This window comes from Pecten maximus, chromosome 8 (genome assembly GCF_902652985.1).
Source record: "Pecten maximus chromosome 8, xPecMax1.1, whole genome shotgun sequence".
NCBI classification, from domain to species: Eukaryota; Metazoa; Mollusca; class Bivalvia; order Pectinida; family Pectinidae; genus Pecten; species Pecten maximus.
In genome coordinates, this window is record NC_047022.1 from 3,230,992 (window position 1) to 3,254,284 (window position 23,293).

Here is a 23,293-nt window from a genome sequence, read left to right on the forward strand (position 1 = left end):
GTAGTACTCAGTACCATGTAACCTGATGTAAGATAAACTGATAGGCTGGTCTCCTTCTTTCTTTTTGTCATCTTCTGTATAATTCCTTTTCATGTCTCATCTGATCACATAAGCTGTTGCACGTGGTATTACATCTGACAAGTTATTAGACCATCTAACAGGTGTCCGTAAATCTTCAACTTGTTCAAAGAATTTTCTATTGGAATCGGCCAGAAATACTTTAAACATCTCCAGAATTGTACATAAAGAGTCACACACTCTGTTTCTCAATGCAAATGCAGTTTCAAATAAAGACGCATTAGGGGTCCTAATGATTGAAAATGGACATCTTTAATTTTCATTAGTATAGTAAGTGCTGATACAGCATGTGTTTCCAATGAAAATGTCACTTTACAAATATGCCCAAATGAAGTAAGTAACAAAATCAAAATATAGAAATGACAGAAGGAATCGTATAGATTTTACCAATATGACTTATGTGAACTTTCTGGCACACATATAATGTTCAAAAATCAAAATATTATATTTTGCCATAACGCTATAACTGTACATAGCGTGTTCTAGCATACATATAATGTCAGTTACGCACACTGGCATACCAAAAGTGGTATCAACAACTACATTTGGTTTGGGATCACTATCTTTTTTATTTTTTGCAATTGATATCTGATCTTTATATATGATGAAGACATGCATATTTCATTAAAAAAAGGTCGTTTTCAACAAAAGTACAGTTACGACGTTCTGGCAGTAAGCCATCGATATACAAACAATTAAAATCAACATATTATGTCTTTTGTTCGCTGGGTTTATCGCCCCGTGAACAGCCAGGGTCATTTTGAGCGGGATTTCCTTGTAGTTGTTGGTGACTACCTCACTGATCAAAATAGGTCCGTCGCATGCCATCCAGAGCAATAAGGGTAAAGTGTCTTGCCAAAGTACACCACAACACAGACTTGACCTGTTTCTTAGCTTCCCGAGAAACACAAACCGACACGAATATTGAGCGATGAACCAACCTGCGCTCTAATCGACAGAGATCTTGTCGCGACCCCCTAAAATCAATGTTCGATATTCAAAAAAGTAAGCGTCTCGTCCTATTTCATAAATCGCATGACAACCATCAGACCGTTTTATTAAACAGGAACGTTTCTAATATACAAACGAGTTTGAACAAAGTTAACAGGCATTCGAACGAATTCGTTTGCCTTGTTTTATCGATTTTGAGCTAGAATTACGATTTCATATGTGGGTATTCTCTGAAAGGAAACAAACCGCTGCAAGGCAGTACGGACAAGAAAGAAAGGAAAAGACATGAGAAAAAATCCAAGTGCTGTAACAAAACCAGATAAATTGGTCTCTTCATTGTCCTGTCCTACATAGAGGACACTGACGATTTCAGAACGATTCCTTCCTTCAATGCTATGTGGACACATGGAACGTAATCCTGGAAATCGGGGAAAAACCACCCTATGACTACTTAGCATGGGAGTCCGGAAATAAGTCGCTTCATGCCTGATATCTTCCCACTTAAATTCAAGTATTACATGTATATGTAAGGATCATTTGATGTTGGCGACATTTTAGCTTCATCAGTTAATCTTTCTCAAGCGGAACCTTTGGCCAAGTAATTTATCGGTCAAAACAAAGTCAAAATGAAAGAAAGTTCAAAATCTGATATTTTCGACGGACTCTTGAAATAAAATCAAGCAATATAGATGTAATCCTTTGGATTCTTTTTTAATTAAGTATTATTTATGGAGGCGTATAGTCAGGAGAAGGAGCGCTCACGATCCTATCAGGGTTTAACCGGAAGTAGGTCATGTCAGGAGCGGTTTAAATTTTACGACATCGAAACAATGGATATTGTTTGTGTGGGCGGTGTCAGAATTAGCAAACAATTAAAACTCAAGGAGATATTTATATATGTAATATGTAAATAAAATATCTATATATAATATTTAATATGTGTTAACTGTCGCTGCCAATTCAATCCTGAATTACCAACCGTCAACATGTACATAATTAGTTTCAACAGGTGATATATACTTGATAACTTAATACCTTTATCCGTTGGAAGCTGATGTCAATAAGAACATTAGGGTCACACAGAGGGGCACAATATCAAATACATTAACGATATATATTGTCACGTTTTAAATTCATTCCAGTAATCGTACACTTCAGTATATACATGTTAACTTGGCGTTCTTTTGAAATATAATATTGAAATGATAAACAAAATTATGGGGACTATTGTACCTCTTTATAGAAATATTAAGATTTTCGGCTTTTGATTAGTTTCTGCCGTCAAATTCTTTTTTAAATCAAACTTAGATTATTTTACAACCCTTGAGAAAAAAGTTTATATCAACTTATATCAATCACTCTTGTTGGCCCGGATTGAAGCGCTTGTGGGAGGAAACCGGATAACCCCGGTGAAAGGTTTGTAGGTTAACTGTGCCATCCGACCTCCCTATGTTTCAACTTCCTTAACATCACTGACGATTCCTTAAACATATGACGCAGTTTAAGTCATGTTTGGCTCTAAATTATCTAACAATCAATTAACATTGAAAAGTGCTAGTATTGTATGTACCCTTTGTCCAACCCCACCTTAGATTCGGAACTCGTCTGATTGAATGATGCCGTCGCTATAGCATAGGGCGGTAGAATTATACCTTATCGCTGCATGATTTGTGAGAGGTGACTGAATTTGAAATACATTTATTTATGTCTTGCCTTTCGTCTGAATTGGTTTTCCTCCTAACGACTTCCCCGACACGAGCGTAGATGAGCGTTCGCCCCCTCGCGGGAAGGTTAGGAATTGAATTCCTAGACCGTAAATAACAATGGTTACTCCCTGCTCGACCTCCAGCAGTGAAATGGATCATCGAAAAAAAATGCAATGCCCGTTCCTGTGTCAGTACAACGGACCAGGGGATATGACAATGTGCCCGCGACATTAAAGCGAAATGGCACTATAAAGAAGTCCTGTCTGATTTAAGTAGCTAATGTCCTCTAGTTACTGTCTTTCAGCGGAAATCCACCAATAACAAAAAAGTGTCATTATGAATTGACGCTTCCACAATGCAAGAAAAAAAAAAAAAAAAAAACAGTGTGCAATTCACATATATAGACTGCATTTAGCGCAGTCATAATTTAGCGGAGTGCTCCAAGCGCAAACATCACTAAAATTACATTACTTCTCAAATGTGTATGTACACAGTACCTAGATTTGTTGATTGGTCTTCAAACAATTGCAATTAACCGTCAATCGTAGATAATTGAGTATTTTCTGAATAGTACAACATGATAAACCAAGTCTTATCAGAGGACCTAAACTCGACATGGGCCACTCGATTGATTTTACAGCAATTCTTTAATGATACGTTAGTTTGTATTCGTCACCCAGGTTGGCCCTTCAATGGGTCATACGTATGTAATGTACTATGGAAGGACACTGGTACAGGTCGTGACTACATACCCCTTCACGTGAATTACTTAGTTTATAATAAACCTCTAATGCATGGCATATGAAAGCTATGAAGTTCAGGAGTGACCCGATGAAGGATTTAAGGAATATGTTTTTTGTTGATAAGTGACGTGTATTTGATGTGTAGGTACAATGTGCCACGTATTAGTTTTTAATTAGTTTTGATTAAGTGAATTTAAATATATGTATTCTGTTCATCGTTCATGAACCCTAAATTGTAGTATATCATAATGTAACAACATTCTTACTCTTAGATCTCTAGATCTGTCTTTCTTCCTGTCGTTTATCATTATAATCATTATAAGTATACTGTGTCGCTGTCAAAATCTTTGTAATATATATTTGTGGATAGGGCTTTTATAAGTTGTTAAAAACTTGTGCCCAATCCATTTGTGTCTAAACAATAAAATACATTCAAACAACAAAATCTGAGAATGGAATCTCGGTAAAAGGAGTCCACTCTGCCTCCATTTTTCACTTCATTTATTTCGCAGACATAAACTAAGCTCGCAATTTTAGTTAGACCCGTGGTTTGCACGCTTCTTAGCAAAACTATTTTCATTTTCTCAACATGCGCATGCGCATATGAAAGCTAGCTTGATTAATGACCATTGTGTAACATTATTGCTCATTTCGGACATTCAATTGGCATCAATACGCGTTGGGTCAACATAAAAATAAAATTGACCAAAGACGCAGTTTCATGAACAGATAACCGGATTTCTACCTTAAAGTACAACATTATTGTAGTATAAATGGCATATCTGGCAAAAATGAACATTTGACGAAGTTAAATCTTGTAATCAATCTCCGTTTTGCGATAACAGTGATTACTCCAACACTGTGCATTATGTATACTTTAACATAAGTACTTTATCAATCCCAATTAAATACCTAGTTGCACCGAAATGCAAATATTTGATAGCTTGATATCAAATTGGAACCTTGGTCGCCAAACAGTGATTTCCAGTTGAGAATACTGTAAATCATTTCTTATCTTAAAGGTCAACGCAACTTATCGGCTTTACGCTTCCTTAGAGGCGGAAGCAAGTCGGGGTTTGTATTTTGGTTGTAGCGATAGTGCAGGGAGACGTAACTATTTCGGTCAATCCTTCTCAACAACTGCGCAATTCTATCAGGAATTTGAATGACCTTGACATTGCCCTATCCACACTTTGCCCCTCGAACAACGCGCCGAAATTTCATTCATGTGTGTGTGTTTTTTTTTACAAGATACTTTAATAGTGCGTCAGCCGGCGCTGATATTATGTCATTAAAAGAGTAAATTCTTGCTGACTATGATAAGAATCATTTTACATTCCATCCTTGAGCTGAAGAGTTGCCGATCATGATTTAATTCTGAAGAAAAATGCAAGGGAACGCCGAGTCACGCTATTACCATGTGTGAATACACCACAAACTGAAAGTATGGGGATAGTTAACACGTGGTGGGCATTCGGACATAATACAGATTATGTAATTAACAGTATACCTATTATTTAGTGCATTAAGGTAAGACAATTACAAATATGTATTAAGATAATGCACGTTCACTATCCAGTGATGTCAGAGGGTTGGTATCCAACAATGAAGTCATAGCCTGGCCTTTACTCGCCTATATATTCATGTATTTGTTCCACGATATTTCAAACATTCCCATTTTCTTTATTTTTAATTCCATCACATCACTTCTTATTTCATTCGTTCATTCATTCGTTCATCAATCAATCTATCGATAATTCATTTAGCTTCCTTTCAATCATTAAATTTCGATTTTGCTCCTTTCATTCCATTCATTCTCCTTTCATTCCAACCACCCTTCTTTTATTCCACTTACCTTGTCGTTTGGCCGTTCATATTTTAGATACTGTAAATCACTTATATTTCGCGAGTACTTAATTTCGCGAACTCACCTAATTTGACTTATTCGCGAATACATAATTTCGCGAATTCTGATCTCATAATGACTTTAAATTCGCGAATGACGTTAACAGATCGGCGATTTTTCCATGTTGGTAGCCATTTTGTTTATGAGAGTCATGTGATTCAATCATGTGATATCGATGTCTGGCCATACTGAATTGTATTTACCGTACCTGTATACATGCTAAATGGCTTACAAAGGCGCTGTAAGTGGTTGTGAGTTAACGTACATTGTAATTAACGTACGTGTGTATACAGTGATACCGATGAACAGTTCTCGGGACAGTCTATTGTGAATGATTGATACTCCAGGCGATTATTTGCTCTGAATATTTGAATTAAATAAATAATTTGTTTGATTTCAACTTTGTTATGGTAAATATCTTTTCGAGAATCAAGCGATGTGAAGTGTTATGTATACATGCAACCTTACATAACTTACAACAGCGTGGGTAATAACGTACGACGTATTCCGGGTGACCATCCGGGATCCTCGGGACCGTACCTTTTATACTTACATTAACTACATGTAGAACGTAGTTTCGAAGTCGGAGTTCAACCACAATATCAGTGTTCAGTGGGTTTCTTTTTTTGTGTGTGAAATTTTGGTGTTTTGTAATTTAAAAACACACTCTGATATAAGTATATAATTTATCATTCTATCATTATTTTAATGGCGACGTTTGCTCACCAACTAAAGATTACGGTAGATTAAAAATGGACGCCACTTAGTATTCTTGTCATTCTTATACAAATATTCGCGAGGGATTTGAATTCGCGATTGACTCTCCTCGCGAATTAACGCGAAAATAAATCCCACGCGAAATATAAGTGATTTACAGTAGTACCTTTATCACACTACGTTGTCAGGACGATATATCATATATATCTATAGGTATTATATCTTACATCGACGCTAAGAGAAAGGTAAATGTAGGCACATCTTGTAAATCTTACAAAGCAAGAGCTATTAATTGGCAATCATGTTGTTTCAATCACCATGGTATATAGTCTGATATGTGTTACGACGTATAAGATCTATTTACATCTATCCCTACTTCGGCTTAGTAAACTGCGAATAATTAGCGTATACGCAGTGAAAAAAAGCTCAGCGTATTAATAAGCGCGGTAATCGGTACCATGATTATAACGTTGTCTGTTTGTGACTTTACAGGAACGGCAACTGGATGGTGCCATTTTCATAGGACTAATCAACGCAGTTTTAGCGTTTTCTCCTGTTACCCGATGATCTCTGCACAAAAAGCTAACGTCAAGTGAGTGTTTTGTCAAAAACTAAACCGAATATTGCGGAAATTAGAGCATATTTACGAGGTAAGGTAACAACAAATGGCTGAAGCGTGCAGTTCCAAGAGAACATTTGACCACGTCACTACTTAATTCGTGTCAATACACGCTGTGCTTGACAACTATAATTTATCTGAGACGGAACATGTTGATTGTGATTATAGCAATTAATCAAAATCGCAAAGGGTAATAAATGAGTTATTCATTTTAATTTTGTTAACAATACTGTTGTCTTTACATCGATTCACTGGAACTATATAGGGAACAACCAACCAATTGAAAACATATATTTTTGAAACAGTCCCTGTGTATAGAACATTGAGCCAAGGATAAAATGTCTGGCAGCCACTGATTGGCCAGTTTGTTATGAAGTGAGAAAATAGATATGTAGCCTGATAGGTAACTATCAATAAGAAATGTTGATATAAATTTCGTAAGTCTGATTGATTTTTTCCCCAAAAGTTCAGGTAATAATAATAAACATGTAAACATTTAAGATTTTTGAGAATTTTTACTGCGAAATTCACCTATTTTCAAAATGGCTACCCTGGAGAAAAATTGAGCTGAAGGACCCAACTTTTTTTTTTGATTAGGTGTTATATCAGACCCTAAACTTTTGTTATAAATCATAATTGTCATATTGAATTCAAGAATTTGAATGAAATACTCCAAAACGTTAACACTAAAGTATATGGGAAAACAATTGGTTGGTTGGTCTCTATTAACAACCACGGCTGCCGTAGTTACCAACGTCGCAACACACCTTGAAATCTATTTTCTTCGTACTGTATCTATACGATTTATTTGATGTGAATATAAGGATTGGACCTCATTTTGACTGCGTATACGGTAGTATGCCCGTAGTTGGCAACGAATATTCCCTATGGTTAGCGTGTTAGTCAAAATGAGGTACAATCCTTAAAAAAGTCGGATAATCTCGTGTTGTTTTCTATTGTCCAGATGACCGACACATATATCATTGTGAGGTCACATATAGTTGTGAAGGTAACATAATAAAAACAAACCAAACAAACAAAAATTGGGATAGACTGCATCAATTTGAAGATAATTCGCTTATCCAATTGCATGTGCTAATATGAATACAAGCGTATTAAAAAATGTTCAGTAGAATTAAATTGTTTAACATTTACTGATTGTTTACCGTTGAATGCGATATAGTAGAATAAAAAATAAGTCTTCCTATTTCAACACTTTTGGTACTATCTGTTTTTTTCCTGCTGGCTTGTTTATTTTGTTAAATTTATCGATATATGTATGACAGTTATGTCTGTTTAACAAATGTATGGCCTCATTGCGACCTGCATGCGATGAAAAAAAACATTTTGTAAACTTTATTTATTTCATCAACTTACTTTTGTTGGCCCAAATAGAAGCGCACGAGGGGTCTACTATGGATTGGGACCGGAATCCCCGGAGAAAACCAAAGTGGTCGAGCAGGTGACCCCATACCTTTCGGCGAATCGAACCCCGGCTGACAAGGTGAAACTCAAGCGTGTTACCAATGTTTCACCCAACCAAAACATTCTCAACGATTACAAACAAAACACATACGAAAACATTTTGGTAATTGCTGACAGAGTATTTCTGCTTAGATTTTAGATAGTAAATGACAAAAAATGCAAATGCCAAGTGTGTTGATTTTCTGTAGCGTTAGAAACCCATACGACTGCAGTAGTTTGAGTCACTCAAACAATCGACGAGACTTGTGTTGGTGTCCGACGATTGATTTCCCTATATGTAAATTTACAAGGTCATCTGGACATGTCATTTTGCTATACACATTGTAATAACTTCACTGGAAAGGTCTGCAATATACACCCATGGATAGAACAGGGTTATAATTGGCAGAGTATACATATGTAAGGGCTCTGTGTTTGTTTTGGTTTCCAAAAAAAAATTAAACACATGATCCTCTTTTTGTAAACATGTCTCAAAGGAAGGAAGGATGATGGAGTAATCTTGTGAAAAATATAGTTTTCATCTTTTCTATCTGGTGATTGTACCAATGTTGGCAAAGATATATTAGCCTATTATAATTCTAGATTCTTACCATTGGACCTTTTCCAATCGGTTAGCATATGCAAGCGAAAAACCATCCAGGCTGTAAATACCAAACAGAAACATGGATAAAAAAACAAAGACCGGATAATTCTCCCGTTGTTTGAAATCTTAATACAAAAATCGTCGTTGATACCGACGTTGAATATCTAGTTGATATGTTAAGGCCATTTTTAAGGTATCATGAAAGTAACACGTCTGCGATTTTCAGTAGCCAATTTGAGTCTTATGATTGGAAGATTACTTAATTGGGATTTTCAAAAAAAAAAAAAAAAAATAATGAAATGCATTATGTTTCGGATTTTCATTTAATCTAGATATATCTAATGAGAAGCACTGTTTTTGGGTTCTGCTGCCACAAGACCAATTCTCACTTTGAGGACATTACTCAGAATTAACACTTAAATGACAAGGTTATGTTGTCGAGGAAGTTCATGATAATGATTTTCTCTGGAACATCTGTCGATAATCATAAGAATGGTATTTAATTACATTATTTCATCTTGTTAATCGTCAAATTAATTTCTAATTTTTACGTTGTACATTATATCCCAATGCTTTCAGCTAAATCATTAGTGTTTTCATGGAAGGCTTTTCCATCTTTCAGCTAAATTATTAGTGTTTCCATGGAAGGCTTTTCCATCTTTCAGCTAAATTATTAGTGTTTCCATGGAAGGCTTTACCATATTTCCCAGTGGCGTTCTACTAAATGTAAAGTACACTGTGCCGGTAGTATCTTAGTCACTATCAAAGTCCCATAGATTTAAGTCCATACTCTTGGTTTATTGATTTTCTGCCCAAACCCTGATATACTATTTGTTCTCTCTGGCTAACACTCATCCGTGAAAAGGATTACAGGGTAGCATACTGTTCCTCTCCATTGTCAGTATAAGGACATGTGAAGTGGCAATGTACATGCAACATGACATATGAGTGTAATGGCAGTACAAAGTGGTCACCAACTCGGCCTATATAGGTAGACGCTGTCTTTGAACGATCTAATATCGATGATACGATGTGACACACTTATAACGAACATAATAATCTATTGATGTTTGTAGTTTTTTCAAATCTATAGCTAATCATGGTTGCATTCTTAAAATATTCCCATGTAATAAGAAAAGAAAATGTGACTTATGCAGCTGTAGGCGATTCGATTGTTCCTGTCGCGCTACATATATGTAATCAGAGATTGAAATTAGGTTCATGTTGGTTACTGACGATGGGTTTGAATCGAAATAGATCACTATTATACTGTAATGTGTTCTTAGATAAAACAATTGTATCATTATATTCTATCTCATCACGTATACTGTATATGTGAAACGTGTGTCGGAGTTGATTATGCATGAATGGAGGAGAGGTTGCTTCCTCTCTCCCGTCATAGGTTCCTTATGAGTACAGATGCTCGTGCATACTTCAGAAATTAATCTGTCTAAAGCGGGCACCGATCAACAGGAACATTAACAACACTTTGCCCTCTTCACTAAACAATGGTTTGTAATTGGTTCCAAGTGGGCATGCGCAATATCCGACATGTGTCAATGGAGTGATGTGTTTCTCTTCTTTAAAAATCTATCTCTTGATAGGTAAATGTGTTTGTGGGAAGTCTATGTTTAAAATGCCAAGGTTTCTATAAACAAAATAAAGAGCTACAAGCCTGGCATGTTTTCTAGTTCTTTGACATACTTTATTTTTTGTTTGATACTTTAAACTACCGTTTAATGATTACACCATGCATTTACGTTGGAAACATAAACACGTGTATTAACACGAAGAATTTGCGCAGTAAACAATTGCTAGTTTTTTCCTGGTAAAAGCTTTTTACGTTAATTCATTTTGCTACAGGAGCAATCGTATATTCCTTGCAGATACATGCATTATTTTATAGAATATATACATGACTTATTATTATTTATTTCTGACAGAAAACGCACGACCACCCTGGGCTTAGACACGCCCCTCTGATGCAATATGCCTTATTCAACTGCATGATTTCTTTTTTATAGCGTCTATTTTTATTTATTTATTTGTTTAGTTTTCGCATTTTCTGTTATGTTTCTTTATAAGTCCTACTATATCAACACTGAAATTGGATTTGGTCCATATCTTTGAAAAGTCCTTTACAAAATGCACTCCCAAATATCTCAACTTAGATATTGATATCAAACTATTCTACTGCAGTGTAAAATCTATGTACCCTATCTATATAGGCGCTACTGTTTTCAGCTTCTATATTAATACTCTTATTTTCTCAACACGAAATGCAGACATGCAGCATATTATGTCAACAATCTTATTATAAATGTATGTTTTACTTTTAAAGCTAAAACCTGGACACCGCCAATTAGAAGGAAACGAGCAAACGCAAAAGTATGATACAAATGCTGCTGGTCGAATTAACAATATCATGTATTTTATATGTAAAGCAACAAGCTAAAAATCAGTGTTCGACCATGTGAATCGATTCGGATAGGTATGATAGGAAGACATGAGTAGGAATGAAACAAGACTTAAATAAGACGTAACCAGATGTCCTATTGTATTTATTATGTATTTCAGTCTCTGTGGGGACCTCCATTTAACCCCTGAATTTAACCCCCATTACCTCGCCACTATGTATGACACTGAGGTGATACCCTTGGCCTTTGTCCCTTCATCGCGTAACCTTCGAGGCGATACACAGTAGCCGTGTAAACGAAGATTTTATCTCTCCTAATGGACTTGCGACATTTTTTGTTTGTATGGTATGTGCGTTATATGTTGGATTCCACCTTTGATGTGCGGGTCATGATCACACCTGTCACCAATGCTTCCAAAATATGAACCATAGGAATGGGTTCATCTAGCATAGCTAGAGATCCCCGACAATACACTGGACACACACACGAGAACAGATAGGGTTCTCCCATTTTGTTTTATTGTATAAACTCGTGACTCGGTTGTAAGAGACGTACCTGTGCTATAATTTTATCATACCTCCTCCACATGTCCATTGGAATAAGATAGTCGAGATGAGATAGGAAATCAAAGGTATCACAGAGGGAACATAATCCAGCCATGAACCAGCTTTATTAGCAAACAGAAGTACATCTACATTTTTGTACGGGTATTCATTACCAAAGGATATGTACCTTTTTAAAAGTGCAGAATCGTACACCGAGTATAAAATTAAAAGTACAAGGAACATTGATTTTCATAGTACAAATCGTTCTTTTTAAACGACTCATCTAGAATAAAGGCAATCTAGTAGAATGTCTAATGACAAGATATCTACACGGAAATTGAGTACATTAAATATTTCCTGTAGATAAATATCGGGATCATCAAACAAGTAATTCAGCATCATATTTTAAAAACAATTTGAGCATTTCTTAATTTGCTCTATGGGGTTATTTGAATATTTCTCTTTGTTTTATGACGTCATAACAAAATCAAATAGATGACAAAAATCGAATGAACAATGAAGAGGTTTTATGACGAAAGTAAACGGATTTATTTGGGTTAAACGTCCTCGCAATATCCATGGTGATATCAAAGTTGGTACCAAGGAGACGGGGACATTCTGTGTCACACGGGAAAATGTGTCAATGAGACATCAACAGCAAGAATCATATTGAAATGGGTGTCCAGGAAACACCAATGACCAGGTTGATACGGACACGGGTGTCCAGGAAACACCAATGACCAGGTTGATACGGACACGGGTGTCCAGGAAACACCAATGACCAGGTTGATACGGACACGGGTGTCCAGGAAACACCAATGGCCAGGTTGATACGGACACGGGTGTCCAGGAAACACCAATGGCCAGGTTGGTACGGACACGGGTGTCCAGGAAACACCAATGGCCAGGTTGATACGGACACGGGTGTCCAGGAAACACCAATGGCCAGGTTGGTACGGACACGGGTGTCCAGGAAACACCAATGGCCAGGTTGGTACGGACACGGGTGGCAAGGAAATACCAACAGCAAGGCTCATCTGGAAATTGATGTCAAGGAGAAAGGAACAAAAAACACAGAAAAAATGACATGGCATACAAAGAAGAACGTTAATCAAAGTAAAGCTAGGATACAGATCGTCAAGCTCTGCAAATATTGACAGTTTATCACTTTTTGGTTTCAATATCTCCTCCTCAGAAGAAAAATTCCAATTCTGCAGCAGGATAACTTTTAGTCGCCTGCATTTAACATGGAGTGGGGGGTATTGTTTAGCCTGCTTAAGACGACATTGGAGAAACCTTCCTTATCCTGCATGGAGGCCACGAAATATGTGTCACCTGTTGGGGAATGCATTGAGATATGACATTCTTTCCTCACTCCTGTAAGGTTTTCACGGGAACGAAAGCTCAGAATCAAAGGTTGGACTATGGCATGGCTGAGAGAGTCCGTTATGTCTGTTAAATGTACTCTAGCGTTTCATCTTTAAACCAGATTAAAACATGCGATCATTTTTTCCAGACTTGCACAGAAGCATTATGTTCTTTTCATAGTCTCCAGTCCGCTTCGTCTCAAGAGCTTGTATTATTATCAACACTTTGTGATTTTTATTGGTGTACGGACAGGCTCCGCCCTGCTCGTTTTCTTATTTAACGACGAAAATCGTACATGTTCTGTACATGTATCTATTCAATATTTATTGATGACAGCTAAGTCTTTAATAAGGTATTTTATCTTGGCATTTAACGAATGCGCGTGCTTGCTCGTGCGTGCGAGCGATGATAGATGATATTGGTAAAATAGGAAGATTACCTGTCCATGCAGGAACCTCTACCTATTGTATAATTACTTTGACACGCCCTAAAACACACCTGGGCTTCCCAGGTAAGGCAAGGTATTGGATGTCTTAAAGATAGATGCGGTTAATTAAGCATGAACTTAATTACAGTTTTTCACCTGAGAATCATATAAAATTACAAACCTCTAATGTTAATTGTTTTTGTCAAAAGTAAAATATTTTTGTAACAAAACTGAAAATGCGTGTCGTATGCAATACTATGCACCTGTGAGAGAAAAATGCTACATCACCTTGAAAACTTTCATTTATTGACAGACGTTCTGATCTGGTGCTCCGCTTTGTAAACGAGAGGTCCTGGGTTTTTTTTCTTTCTATGATAAAAAACAAATTTTCCATAGATCATATTGCAGGCATAAAATAAAAAAAAGGTTCTAAGGTAGACCGTACCTTAAAGAATAACCCATTAAAATTCTAACAACTCTTTATTGCACGTGCAAAAATAAATTTTCTTTATAAAGAGTTTTTGTTTTAGTTTCCTGAATCCAGTTACAAACCTTCTTGGATGTGTCGGGATACATATGTATAAAATGCATTGTTTAATGAAGCATGTAGTCAGCGAAAATTTCATCACGTGACAGATGCGTTCAGACGCCATATCTAATTAGCCTCATTAAACAGTTAGACTGATTTCAATTTGATTTTCAGATGTCTGCAATATTAACTTTTTTTGTCATATTTTGTTAATTTAAAACCCTAAATACGGTTTTGAATTTAGTTGCGATTTTGATAAAATGATATATTTCATTTTTCTTTTCAAAAACCACACCAATTTGGTTCAATGAGTTATCAGAGATATGTCAAAACATCAAGCCTTCTTGATAAAGTTGTTATGAATGACACAGTCTTTTTTATTGAGAAATACATACGGTGCATTATTTTTATCTGTGAATTACTGGCTCTCATTTAATAATATAGTTTCAATTTCTTGATATTTGCTACACCTTTTGATACAGATGCCCATTAGTTTGAAAATAAAATGAATTATTCTATATAGTAAATACTTTGAAAATCCCTGCTTTCCTGGCTACCTAGTTCATTAGATAGTTGGTGACGTGATCACATTTGTTGCTACAGCTGTCGACTACTGACAGAGAAAGCTTACTATACAGGGAGTTAAGATATACTTTAGGTTTAGGTTTTATTTTGTTTAATGTCCTATTAACAGCCAGGGTCATTTAAGGACATGTCAGATCTTGGAGGTGGAGGAAAGCCGGAAAAAATCGGGAAACAAAACAAACAAACTCATCGACCTACGGTCAGAACCAGGCAACTGCCCCACGTGGGTTTTGAACTCGCAGTCTAGAGGTGGAGGGCTAGGGCAGCGCGGCCCCTTTCAGATTTACAGCTTGATGATGATCATGGGAGCGTTTAATGGTCGACACCATGACTTTATTGGGGGGAAATGATGAGGAGTGAGACAATCATCGCTGGTGTGTCTGGTAGTCCTTTTGTTATCACCATGACTACCACTTTGAGGGCGTGACATTATCAAGTTTTGACATGGATTTATATGGCGAAGCTAAGGATTTTAAGCCTTTCGGAACGCCTGGTCATGTTTCAATTGTTTCCATGTGAATCCATGCTCAAATTTGCCCTCGGTTTATTGATAGCGTGTCCATTAGGAATAAGGTTCCATCCCTCTGTTGGTATTTATCTAATGTCGCTGTAATTGACTAATAAAATAATTTGTGTCAGTTTGTGTTACCTCATAGCTCATTTTATAACTACATTACGTATTCAGTCCCTTTACAACCGTCAATGTCACATTCTTAATTGCAAGATCGGTACGACAAGCAAAAACATAACAGATGATACTAAAAACAATCGGGAAGCCATCATGAATATGTTAATAAAATGGGGGACGAAACTGAAGGATTATCAGAAGCATATGTGGTCCCTAGTAAATACAAGCTGGTATCAATTAGTAGACAGGAGAAACTCTGGATACAGCCAAATAAAAACAGCATTCGCAGAACTCGCTTACAGGCTTCAGGGACAAAATGTCATCTTCTTCTCGGTTTGTATGGACAATTCGCTTGGCTATGATTCTGGTTTAGGTAGGTCAATTAAGCACGTTTGGATTACGTTAGATTGCTTTTCTCTATCCAATGTCTATTGTGTCGTGTATGACTGCGACACTGCGTAGACGAAACTACTGCTACTACTGCTATGGAAGACATCAAAACCGTCATCGGTACTCTTGATTAACTGAGGCGCACACAGATTCATAGTTTGTACCAGACAATTGGTGAAAATACTGTATAAACAGATCGTCTTAAGAGTTAATGTTGTTTTCCAAGGTTCAAACATCAGCCAGAGAAGACAAATAGTGTCGATATTGATTTCATGTTTCAGGTGCCATTTCTCTTGTTTCTATAGTTATGGCATGTAATACGAGTTTTTTGCCTAAAATACGCCTTTTTATTTCCCCAACAATGCTTACAGTGACTGGTGCGATATAGAAGTAATTATTTTACTTACAGCGCTTGTTAGGGAGACGAAGAACAGGGGAGATCCGCTGTCAATGCCAAGCCCATTGTCTTAACCCTGCACGTGCAGCTCACGTTACAAGTGCCTACCTGTTCAGTGTCAATTCCGCTACTGATGTAACGAGCCCCGCATCTCACGTGCATGTCCTAGTTTAGCAGTCACGGTCTAGTGCTTATCAAATCTATTTCGATTGTTATCCTCGGCATGTACTGATTTGCTCAACAGTCTTTCAAAAATTAAACTGATCCTAATTTTATTTCACATAGTTAATTTTGTAAGAACAACAGCGACATATTAGACTTTGAAGGAACAAATGCGACACATCGAAAGTTATGATTTTGTAGGATCAGAAGTGACAAACCGAAAATTTATTGTTTTGTAGGAATAGAAGCGACATATCGAAAATTATAAGTTTGTAGGATCAGAATCGACATACGAAAAGTTATATATATATATAAAGATAAAACAAAAACAAAAACATCGGCTGTAAATCAAACAGTTTCCCCTGATCAGTATTTTTATTTAGCTTATTCCTCAAACATCTAGTATTGATTTTATGCATCTATTCAATATCTCCTTGGAATTCCTTTAGTTATGAACACCATCGATATAATTTACTATAATCGACAATAAGATGCTGGTTTAAGTTTTCAAAGCTCACGGGCTTCGACAGTGGTGATCAAACAAGCTGGACGCGTCAGTTTATAAATAGGTATGTATCTGATATTTAACAATAAAGTTTCGAATCTTAATTCAATGTGTCTCGACTGACGACGACTTTACCGACAATTTCATAACGCCTTCAGATGTAAGGACAATGTCTACCAAAAACTTACCACATTTCGGTCTGAGCTGCTGTTAACACTTAGAGACTGGCTAATAAACAAAACACTTCTCTTAACGCAAGACAGTTAATAACTATAAATATGGGCGGGAACATTCGATACCGTGACCACAAAAAAAAATCAAAGTTGTTCCAAAGAATATGACATTCTTTATTGATGACTTTTCTCATGAACACTTATTGGGAAGTAACTAAGTGTGCGTGCATGCATGCGCTGCACGTGCGGTATGTCAGTACATAATGCCGGAATTATGACACTGCTCAAGAATACCTCCATTGCTATCTAACAGTGCGACACCTATTTTTACGTTACTGTTTGGCATTTTGCCTTTTTTTGTTAGTAATAAATTTGTTAACTATTATTGTATAATATTAACATTCGTATTCTCACAGTATTCACACAGATGTACAATTCACATAGATGTACAAGTTACACAGATGTACAAATCTACAATTCACATAGATGTACAAACTTACAGCGACATGTGGGGAAGTAAGCAAGTGTGAGACCGGGTCCCTCTAATGTAAGGTGATGCTGACTTAGTTACTTCTACATTTAAACCAATCAAGCTGTTTTCGAACTCACTAAAATGTTTCACTTACTTTCAAATATGTGTCAGATTACAGCGCCAGGATTCTGATATTTACCTGCTTTATAAATAACCGGACAAAAATGAGTTATTGTTTTATCTGAATTATTTAATTATCCAATAGCTATTTATTTATTTTTGTATACATATGCAAATATTACCACTGTATTGCTATAAATGTATACATTTTTCGGTGTATTTTCATTTGACGTTGATGATACGTAAACACCCAAATATTGACCTTGGGGCGCGTGTGGATATTCTCAAGGGCAACACGTGTAAATATCCCCATTTACTGTCCAATTACTGCCAAATGCACGAGCAGTTTCCAGTCATTATCACGTGCGCCCACTTTGCATTGATACATACGCGTTTGATGTTGTAATTTGAATACACTTTATCACAATGGCAATGTTTCTCGGTTTAAGCAACCATATGCAGTTTATTTCTTTATCTTTTTTTTTTTTTTTTTAATTTTGCTATGTTTTTGATTTTGATTTTTGTTTTGTTTTTATTCAAATTGGCTATTTAGTTAAGATATGCTACTTTTATGTCCGTAATTACACTTCATTATCGTATCCATTAGCTCCATACCTTCTCAACTCGGCTACAACACTTTCTTGAACAAGAGGCCAAGGGCCACGTAGTTCTCTGGGCATGGTATTAGTATTCAATTCATTGTTGTCAATTTTCTAGCATTTGGTAATTATAGTTTGTTTGTCTGAACGCTGCAGCCTTATAAGTGACCAATGAAGAGGCCATTGTATAGATACTTTTATAATTGAACTTTAATCCAGCATTTACTATAATTTCATTTAGGGCATATGCGGGCCAAAATGGCCTTAGAAATCGACAAGCCGTCAAACAATTTTGTTTTAATGCACAACGAGGGCTTGTCGTTATTTCTTTACTCATTTTCCTCCCCTGTAGGTGCATGCAGCTATGTAGCGCGTGATAATTAATATTGTGCCCGCGGCCAACATCTCATGATTGTACAAGAGGCCCAGATGACCTGTATCACTCACCTGGCTATTTAAGAAATTACATGTTAAATGATTTAAATCAAAAGTTACCTAAAGTGCATATTATCTGTGCATCTAGACCCATATTGTGTAATTATATTACTAAATGGACCCATTTTGGCCCTTAGGTTGTCGACCCCGTTAAATTGAATCAGTCACCTAGGGATGTTATCTTTGTAACATGGGCGATTATATATGATAATATCCATAGTCAGGAAATGGTATGAAATTCCTTTCCGATTAAAACACCCAATCTGAAATTTTACTGAAAATATCGCTGTTGAGACATTTTCGTGAGTGCTATTCATTTAATGTGATGACACAATCTAATTCAGATCCTTATTATCACTCCGTTTCAAAGAGGATCTGACGACATCCATGTAACCTTTACGATTAACAAATCAAATTACTGCCTTCAGAATCTTGAAGATAAATTTAATATGTGCGACATAGCATGACTAATGTGCATAACTTGCGTACGCAGATCTGGTACAACCAACATCGCAACTGTAAACGATCTTTTACAGACGTTCTCAGCTAAAGTTCCAAAGAGGTATGGCGCATATTGGCCTGTTTCGACCTAACGGCGACCGTTTTCAAAATCAAAAAAATAAATGTTAAAAACTGAGTTTTTGAATACAAGCCATAAATCTATAACATATAAAGATTCTTATTTGCGAAAAATTTGTTTGTTCATTGCAATGGATATTTCATAGAATGACCGTAAAGTTGCATCATCGGGCTATTTGCAACTTTCGAGGGGGGTTTCCCGCTATTAACTTTATGATATGGTATTGATTGACTACATAATCCGTTCACAACACACAGCGCGCAAATGGACCATGACGATCTATTTTGGTACTGAGGGAATAACTGGAGTCACGTGATATTTTACCTGTATGTTTAGCCCAGACTATCGCTGTACGTGGCCTAGGTCAGAATAAGCGGGAAAACGACCATACCTCTTTAACAATCAAACGATCCTCGGTCAATTAGTAACCTAATAACCGATTAATTGTCATCATCAATCAAAAACCGATAACTGAAGAAAATCGATAATTGATCACCAACGAATGATCTGTTTTGAACGATTGCTACAAAGGTTATGATGTATCACAGTATTATAGGATTACAACCTAAACTTATTTTCTTGTTCCATATATGATTATTGTTATTTCTATAGCTGTCGTCGTCCAAATGATGTTAATGTATTTGCACGTTATCGTGGTGGACATTTTGAGTATCTGCATGTTCAAAATGCGTTCATATTTACTATTTTTATAGAAAAGAAATTTTAGTCACAGACATTAGTAGAGATAGAGGAACAACAGTTAAAAGGACACCTATTAGAGCTCGGGTAGACTGACCACCAGACCCTAAATTGTTTTGTTAAGAATTGCCAAGCTAAATTCTAATACTAGATTATCTGCCCCTAGTTTGGAACTTAGAATCAGACATATCCTAGGGATCAAAATCATAAAGCTCAATTTTATTTATAATTTTAATATTCTAGAGACAGGGGGCCAGCCTAGAGCTGGGGCACTGCGTACGTTCCTCATAGTATAGTAAGGCCGTATATATACCTGTGCAACGTTTAAAGACAGAGATTCAGTGTGTCTTTGGTTGTCCAGGCACACCAGTACTGGCTATCTAATCTCTACAGCAAATTTATGTGACAGGTCAGCAGCCCAAACCTGGCTGGTATGAGGAAGGTCGAGGATCTGTGCAGTAATATGCAACATGATACCCAATCATGATATCTGTGAATTGAACGTGTGTTTACATTACCTAGCTGTGAAAAACAAAACAAAACATATCGTTCAATATTAATCTTAGGATTTATTGATGTAGAATCAATATATATATATCACAGGCGTCTGCGCTGGTTAGTATCGAAAGAAAAAAAATATAAATAGTAGCCCCCACTCTTACTATATGGACTTTCCTGAAGAGCAGCAAGAGCTGTGAAAGCGCTAGTAAATTTGTCGTTAACTTTTGTTTGTTTGTTTTTCGGCATAGCCGTGATATATTCTTTTGTCCCCGGAAATAACGCGACAGATGGCGTTACTGGTCAAGATGAAGTATGTGATTGGTCAATGTAGCGATAAATGCAAAATGCAGATATGCAGTTAAAAACGGAACAAAGTTAAGATTAAATGCAAGCTGAATAAGTGGATTCGTCTTTTCAAATGACACATTAATAAAATTATGTTCCTGATTGAAAGTCTTATTACGCAAATACGCAGTTGCGTACACATCAGTTTTTAACAACACTTAAACAAAACAACAAACAAACAAACAAACAAACAAAACAAAGAAAGAAAAAACTCTGATATTTATATGAGCCTACTTATACACAAACTATGAATGCTGTCCCTAGGTGATGGTTCTAGTCAAACCCACTAATTGATATCACTAGTCATTGGTAGGAAACGCAATCAATCGCTCGGTTAAAGATCAATGCCAAATTTATGCATTTTATATACAGAATTTGCAAGATATATGTAAATATGAGAGGTTGAAGCAAATTCTAAATAGCACACAAAACTTAGTTTTGATATCCAACGGTTTACACAAAATATGGGGAAAATGAAAATAAATCGAAATCATTTAAAAATTAGTTGTCAAATAAAAAAAGATGCCAGATATATATATATACTAATATAGAATTGAAAGTGTTTCGATAAGTTTAAAATGAGCTTTGATACAAAATCGTTAAGTCCTAAACATAGGAAACTTAAATTAAAAGATAACAATAGAATAATTCAATGAATATTTTTTTGTAACTTTACTCTACTAAATGATTATTAACTTGATTCATGTTTGGCGTCCTCCACCTCTCTTGTCTTGATCAATCAGTCTATTTGGTATTGTACCTTCAAAATAGAGCAAGTTACTTTCTAAATTCTCCTAATTTTCTTCTGTTTATCTCCTACCATTCCCTTTTACAATACATATCTATTTTATACAATTCAGATTATCTTTTTTATACTAAACAGATTATATTTTTAAATATGTCTCAAGTACACGTATTTGCTTTTTTTGCAGTTAGACGTACATGTAAAAACCATTTCAGGTAAAAGTAGATTTCAATTGATTCTACGAGGAAAAGGGGTATCTGAAAGCTCTTTTCCACATGTCAGACAATCTAACAGCTATATTCAGATACGTGCTCAATGTAAACTATATATCATTGCTAGATCTCCTATCCCTTAAAATGCATTTATTTAGGGAATAGTACGTTGTTTTGAGTGGCTATACTGGCGATTAGAACATGAAATTTGGTTTGAATTCGAGACCGATAGGTCGAGAGTTTAAACCAAATTTCATGTTCTAATCACCAGTAAAGCCACGAAAAACAACGGACTATCCCCATTCTAACACGTTTACTATCGCATATATTTAGAAACATTGTTTTACAGTGCTACAAGTACGCTGTTAAGTACTCTGTGACCTCCGTTAGTGACGTGTCATACTGTGGCGTATTGACCAATCAGAGAGAAGCTATCATAGTCGGTCAATTAGCCACGCCCATACTGGCGAGAGCTCGGTCTGTATGTTAACGAAGCGGGGTATTTGGATTGATGTGAAAGTCCTGTTTCCGAAGATTTAAAGACATATTTGGATTTACGCAGTATGCTTAACGACATGTGCATTTTAACAAAGTCAGGGTTGATGTGTTTCTACGGGCTCAACCGTTATGTGAAGCTGTGTGCACTTGTTCCATTTCATTTCGGATTTTACTTGACCTTAGATGCTTACACACGGACGAAATGAACGTTTCAATCAATAAATGACGGTAAGAATGATGTTAACGATTTTTGTTAAATGTATTAAGTTAATTCATTCCATTCGATTTTCTTCACTTTCGATTCCAATATCACGGGTCATCAATCATAAATGGTGCAGAGTGTTGAATTTCGCTACGAGTCGAACTTGACGCCATATTGTTTTGATTAGAAACGGGGCGTGGCTTAACACGATATGTCATGGTTCTATCGCAGATTAGAAGTCGGTCCGCAACCAATCAAAACACGCGTTGCAAACGAATCGTGTTAGAATATCTTATATAAGATATGTTATCACGATAATATGCCGAAACGCGATACAACATAGAATTATAATTTAACTCATTCCATCATAACAATTAAACACAACGAGAAAAAAAAATAAAAAAATTATGTGTGTGTGTGTATTTCGGCACAACTTGCATAAAACTTGTAGAAAAAATAATCTGATACTTTCTCAATTAAGAAAAGTAAAATAAGCGCCTATATAATCTATTGTTAAACGTACATGATGTGAATGAGCGAATAGTCAAAATTGGAGATAATATCTCATTTACATATTTAAATTGCTCATTTAAATATGACTTAAAATTTAGGCATAGTAACATCTAATTTTTTTCTGGGGTCTGATCTAGCCCACCATCCTTCCTTTGGTGCCATTCCTATAAAGGACTACTAACAACCGGAAACCAGGATGAAGTCTGATTTACATATTTGTTACTGTTAATCTTTTAATAAATCATAAAACTTCTTAAAGCTGAACAAAGAACAAATCTGGAGTTATATATGCGCATTGAGTACAAAATTCACTATCTGAATTTGGTTCACTACATGACAGTTGGTAAGATGCAGAAATGAATTAATACTTTTAAGGAAATCGTTTGCTTTCAAACGTTAGGTGAACGTCACTATACGTATGCTTAGGAATGTTATTGAATATAATGAAACACAGCTTT